Below are 6,869 nucleotides of genomic sequence, written 5' to 3'. Positions count from 1 at the left end.
AAACTTTAAAAGTATAAAAGTTTAGTTCAAACTTTAAAGTTTAAAAATTTAAATTTCAAACTTTAAAAGCTATAAAAGTTTAAATTTCAAATTTTAAAAGTTTAAAAGTATAAATTTCAAACTTTATAAGTTATAAAAGTTGAAGACAATAATAAAAAAAAGTTAAGGCGAATAGCCTATAGTTTTATTAATATTAATTAAATAGTACAATTTGAGTTACAAAATATTAGTAGAGTATTAAAAGATCTAATCTACAAAGCCACCTTTTAGGAAGGGTTTTGTTTGAATTAGACCTCGAATTATCATATTAATATTAATAGACATTTAAATTTAATAGTTCATGCTACCAAGGAAATCTTTTCTTGAATCATTTAACATTTCTCTAGTAACATGATCTGGAATTGGTTGATTAGATAGTTCCTCCAATGCATCAATGCCGTCGTCACTAAAATCTTGCATTATTTCATCAATATCATTTTCAAATTTGATCGGTAAAGTTGAACGACCATAACTCCTTCTCTCGCCATTAATCCAATCTCTAAATAGTACCGATATCTCCAAGCTATCTGCTGCTAATGATTATCTATGCTCTCCAATTTGAAATCTTGCTGCACTAAAAGCGCCTTCCGAAGCTACTGAAGATGCTTGAATAGCTAATACATCTCGAGCAACAAGTTGAAGTTTTTGAAATCCCTTGCCGCGATTGCTCCACCATTCTAGAAGATCAGTAGTAGGTTCTGTATTTTGATTAATATATGCATCAAAATCATTTATATCATTATGAGAAAGTTCAAGATAACAATCTATCATATCATCTTCATTATATCTACCCCTAGAACTTTGTGGTTCTTCATTACGTACTACATTCATTCTATTAGAATTATACAAGTCATACAATTTTGTAGCTTCAATTTTTATACTATCTTTAACTTCTTGACAACTAGGTGTTTCATCATCTTCAATACCCAAATTAAAATATATTTTATCAATCATTCGTGATGCACCTTCATCTTTGTAATGTGTTTAACAAACAAGCGGATAAATAAATTTAAGGAATAGGAATAAAATATTTTTAAAAATTTTCAATCATTTTCTTAACAGATTCTTCAAATCTTGGTTTATTTTTGAATTTATAAAATTTACTAGAAATAGCAACAAATTATTTAGGTAAAAACAGTAGCAAATAGTTGGATAATAAAGTGCAGATATTTTTTTGTAGTTAATAAAAACGTTTAAGAATTCTATAAGTTCTTTACGTCATTCCAATCATTATCATCAAGTCTATAGGTCATATTTGAATTATGAGCATTCCAAACCATTTGTAACGGTTTCCTATATTCATAAGTGACTTCAAGCATTTCAATAAAGAATTTCATCTAGTACACACTGATTTTGGAATTTTTCGAGGTGGAAGATTAAATTCACGACAACGATTTTCAAAATCTCTACGTCTAGACTTAACTTGACATTTAAAAATAAAATGACATGCAATTTCAACTTTTATGCAACCATCACTATACATTGCTAACCATCTCTAACAATCAAATTATATATGTATGCAGCACACCTAATATGAAAACCATCAATATAAACAGGGCAAAGAGACGATTTTAGTATGTCAACAGCATATGTATTAGAAGCATTATCTAAGGTGACACTAATTATTTTATCACAAATTTCATAGTTTTGTAAAACATCTATAATTGTTTGAGCTATATAACTATCGTTTTATGCATTTCACAACATTTATAACCTAAAATTCTTTTTTGTATAATCCAATTTTCATCGATCCAATTGCAGTAATAGTGAAATAATCATTACCATTTACACTACGGCCCATATCAGAAGTAATAGCTATTTTACAATTATTATAATAAAATAAACAACGAAGATATTGAAAACGTTAAGCTTGATAATCAAAGATAGCCTTTTTAATTGCATTTCTAGTAAAACCTTTAAAATGTGGATTATACACAATTTGAATATAATGAATAAAACCAGGATTTTCAGCAAAACTAAATGGCAAATCCATGACAACAATCATTTTAGCTAATACTTCAAGATCTTTTTCTTTACTATATGACCGTTGTATACTAGAGCCAAAAACATTAGAAGAATTTAATTGTGTTTGGACCATATTAGAGCCCCCTACTCCTACAGTTTCAGGAAGGGTGCGTGGTACCATTCTTTTTAGCTTCGGCTACAGCTTTAGCATGTAAAAATTCATTTTTACAACATGACATTAAATGATTACTCAAATGTCCTATCCCACCCTGTTTTTCTTCAGTTTTATGATTCATTATATGTTTGCATTTATTACAAATAACTTGTGTTTTATCTTCATTCTGAGTCATAAATTGCCACACAACTAATTTTTTAGCACGTTCTACCTTAAGCCTAGGATGTACGGGGGGAACAACGAAAGGGAGCGGGACTAGGAGTGGGAGGGGGAGAGGGACTGGGAGTGGGAGTAGTAGCCTTAACTGGCTCAGTTTCATCATCATCATATTCATCATCATCATTATCAACATTATCAATATAATCATTAACATTATCATGTTCATCATCTTCAAGTAATTTCTCATCAAAATTACCAAACCTTCTTTGTAAATGTTCATGATAAGGATCTAATCCACTATTACTATCAATATTAAAAACAGTTTCATTAACATGCGTATAATCCCGTATTTATTCTTAATTGAGAAGATTTTCTAGTTTTAGATTTAGAAGTACTACCGATTTTTTTATTTTTCTTGAATTTTGAGTTTCATGAATTAGTGATCAAATCAACTATGATTTTTTTACACTTCTCAACATTGTTTTTACCTGAATCCGTATTCAAATATAAAAAGTGAGTAAATTATATATAATACGAAAATATAATGAAAAGTTGTAAACAAATAATTAGCTAAATAAGTAGAGATTAGAGAGTAATTACTCACAAAATAAATAATTAAATGCAAATAAAATAAATAAACTAAAATGAAAAGTGAGTTGGAACGAATGTACCAAACGTCTACTTAAAAAAGTAGACGCGTATGACCAAAAGCCGAAAATTGAAAGTTGAATTTTGAAGCTCCAAAGACCAAATTCGTAATCCACCAAATCTTTCAAACTAATATTAAATTCGTAATTTAAAAGAGAAAAAGAGATTAGAGACTTGAGACTTTTGAGAGTTGTTGAGAAAGTAGAAGATAATATTTTTGTGAGTGAAAAGAATGAAAGATTGGGGGTATTTATAGTTAAAGAAAAGGATAAAAATGTAGTTTTTAGAAGTTTGGGGTACCGGCACCTCCCGGTTCCGTTGCCAGACATAGAAGGGAGTAATAGTTTTTATCTTTTTATTATACGTAGATAGGCGCAACATTTTTGAATTTTTTTAAACTCACTCAAATTCAAAAGTCATATCAGATAATAAGTGATTAAATTTATTTTAATTAAAAAAGATTAAAACTTATTTTAAATAAATAAAATATATCATTTAAATATCATGACTATTTATATATATATATATATATATATAAAATTCCTACCGCTTAGATTATATTAATTACTAATATATTTCTTAAATTTAAAATTCATTTTTTATACTATAATATTCTTATTAGTTTTCCTAATCTAGTATTTTATATACAAATGTAATAATCTATTTATTTAAAATAATATCGAATTTTTATTATTATGATTAAATATAATGAAGGAAAAATAGTACAATATTTCGGAACACTCATAACTAAACTGATTTGCATTTCAAAAAAAGTCATTTGTCAATTTTTAAACCATCTTCTCTAATTAGTTATTTGGCTTCATGTAAATGTTTTGAATTGTTATTTTTTTAATATATATATCTCACCTATATTTGAGGTAATGGGGACTGGGGTGAGGGTTTGTGGGGGTATTAATTTATATAGTACAACTTTTTTTTTAAAAATAAATAAATTGAATGTTAACATATGTAAAAATTTAAATTGGTTATAAATTTTTTTCACGATAACTTTTTATTTTTAATATTAAAGATATAAATATTTAACTTTTAAATTTAACTTAAATTATTTAGAATAATATTTAGAGTAATTAATCCTATTTTGCTAATGATTAGTGAAAAAGTAACAAATGAATAGTTTTTTTATTTTAATTCGTATGCTAAATTAACTACAATGATAATACAATCAAAAAATTAAAACAATTTAAAGCACTAAAGCGGGAATTGTTTATGTTTTGCATCCTCCGTTCTCTTTTTAAAGGAAGTTATTAAAGGAAGAAGAAGCCGTATATAATATTTAATGTGTTACTTATTATTCTTTTATATTTAGTATTTTAATTTATTAATTAATAGTTAATTCAATTGTAAATTAAATACATTCATACTCCTCTGAAGTAGAATAATTAACTGTAAATTAACACTAAATGTACTTATCCATGAACATCATATTAATGATAAAGTATAAACCTCTTGACATAATTAAATGGTGTTTAATCCTATAGTAATATTCCCTCAGCAAACACAACTGCAATGTTAAGTTGACGCTTAAGAATCTAAGGATTTTAGTAGAATGTTGCCCGTGAATATAATTACATACAATCAGATGTAACTAACCTTCAACACAATAACCATGTAAACTTAGCAGATTTTTATATCGTACTTGAATCAAACTCTGAACTTCAATAATAAATTTCCTCTAGGCTTTGTTGCTCCACATCTTTAGCCTTTAAATCACTATCATAATAAGGATAAATAAGCCCATCCAACTAACAAATAATGGAGAATGAAAAGATTACGTACATGAGAGTGAAATAAAAAGTCATAAAAAAATAGAATGGTTCACTACCATAAACTTCTTTTACCATATGTCGTAAATTTCTTCTTTTTCTCTCATACCAAAACTGTTATATTTTGTGTTAGAGAAGAGATAAAAAAAATATTGTGATTTTGTTAATTTTGATGTTGATACTTTTGTTTGAATACGAATTTAAAGAATTAGTTTTCAGAGGGTGTAGAGTAGTAGTTTTAAGATGGTGTTTTCAAATGATAAGGTTAGTGTTTTTTTTTTTTGAAATTCAAATTTTTCTATTTTTTTTTGAAATTTTGTAACTTTTTTTGAAAATTGCAATGCATTTTTTAAATTTTGAAAAAAGTGGAAGAAAAAGGGATAATTGGTTTCAACCGTCCTTAATTTTATTTTTTTTAATCTTTTTCTATATTTTATGTGACTTTTTAAAATGTAAAAAGTGTGGTAACTATTTTGAAAAAAAAAAGTAGTTGTAGTTATTTTCAAAACATTTTAAAATTTAACTTATTTTAAAATTTAAAATTTTATTTTTCAAAATTGAATAATTAAGAAATGTTGTGGTGCTGACACATGATACTTTTTCTTGTCCTATTATATATAGATAGATATATAGATAGATTAGAGTTTTCACCCAAAAAATATGATTATTCAGTTCAAACCGATCAATCAAATCACATAGATACATCACTTTCTATAATTAAAAATAGGGATCTTCATACACTTATGTTTAAGAGTGTAGATTTTAATCATAAAATTATTATTTGACTTGTCAAAACTTGCATATATGATATAACAATCATGTCCAACCTTTCCTACACCTGACCTTAACCTTTTTGGGATCATTAGCATTTTTCTCTAACTGAATACTTTTTAGAAGTAAATATTTGATAATAGCCTTCCTTAACACTTCAAATCCTCAAAAATATCTTTCAAATTTTTGGTTGTAAAATGTGCATTCCATTAAGTTATCCTAATTAGTTCCGCTAGTTTGATTAGCTTAGAAATCAAAACAACATAATTTTATTTAATTAAAAATTAAATATACTTACCGAATAACGTAGGGATTAAAACAAGAATTAAGTAATAACTTAGGAACTAAAGTTACTATAATGTTTAAGCAAATTTTAAAATTGCTTATAAGCACTTAATTTTAAGCTAAAATGATAAAAATAAGCCAAAATTCAATTCAAATAACTCTTAATTCAAGCACATTAAGGAAAAAATTGTCTAAGTTTTGGAAAAAAAACTGACAAAAAAAATCCAAACTCCCACTATCAACAAAGAAGTCATTTTTATGTCAAAATAAACTTGTTTTATTCTTTTAAAATTTTAAAACTTATCCTAAATATTTTATATAAATATTTTTTTGAAAACACCTCTAAACTTGAAGCAAATTATTAGTTTCGTTCCTGAATTATTGACAGTCTTAAAAACACATCTCTACTTGACTAACTGAACTCCAATACACCCTCGATCTGCCACAGGACATAGCTAGTGACCTCAAACTCTTATAGGAGCATGAGACTCTTAATAAAAGGCCGAGAAAAGTGTTGAGAACACCCCTAAATTTGACAAAAATTTAAGAGTGTATTTCACTCAAGTTACAAGATCATGGTATTTAAGTTCAGTTAGTCAATTAGGGGTATTTTTAAGACTGTCAGTAGTTCAGGAAAAACTTGGTCGAGTCTAATATACTAATCTTTAACCTACCGCGGCCACCATTCCACTACCTTTCATGGCCGATCTGGCCGCTGGTCAGCCGTCGCTTCAGGTTGGCCGGTCATCACCTCTAACATTAGAAGCTTTTCCACCTCTCATTCACCCAGGGTCAGTTAGTCTTAGCAAAGATAACTCTATAAAGCCTAAATTGCCCAACGTGCCTATGATTTTGCCTAGCGACCAATTGGAAAAAATAGAGAATTTTGCAGTTGTTCTTAAAAATCTAAACCAGTCTTCACAATATAAAAAAAGGGTGGATCCCATACCAGTCAAGAAAGTGGATTATCACGATGGAATTCCTAGGATTTCTTGGACTGATGAGGAGGTAGAGCGTATGAATATCATTGAGACCTTACAATA

Source organism: Solanum tuberosum, unplaced genomic scaffold, assembly GCF_000226075.1.
Source record: "Solanum tuberosum cultivar DM 1-3 516 R44 unplaced genomic scaffold, SolTub_3.0 scf00033, whole genome shotgun sequence".
Taxonomy (NCBI): Eukaryota; Viridiplantae; Streptophyta; class Magnoliopsida; order Solanales; family Solanaceae; genus Solanum; species Solanum tuberosum.
Note: the sequence above shows the minus strand (reverse complement) of the source record.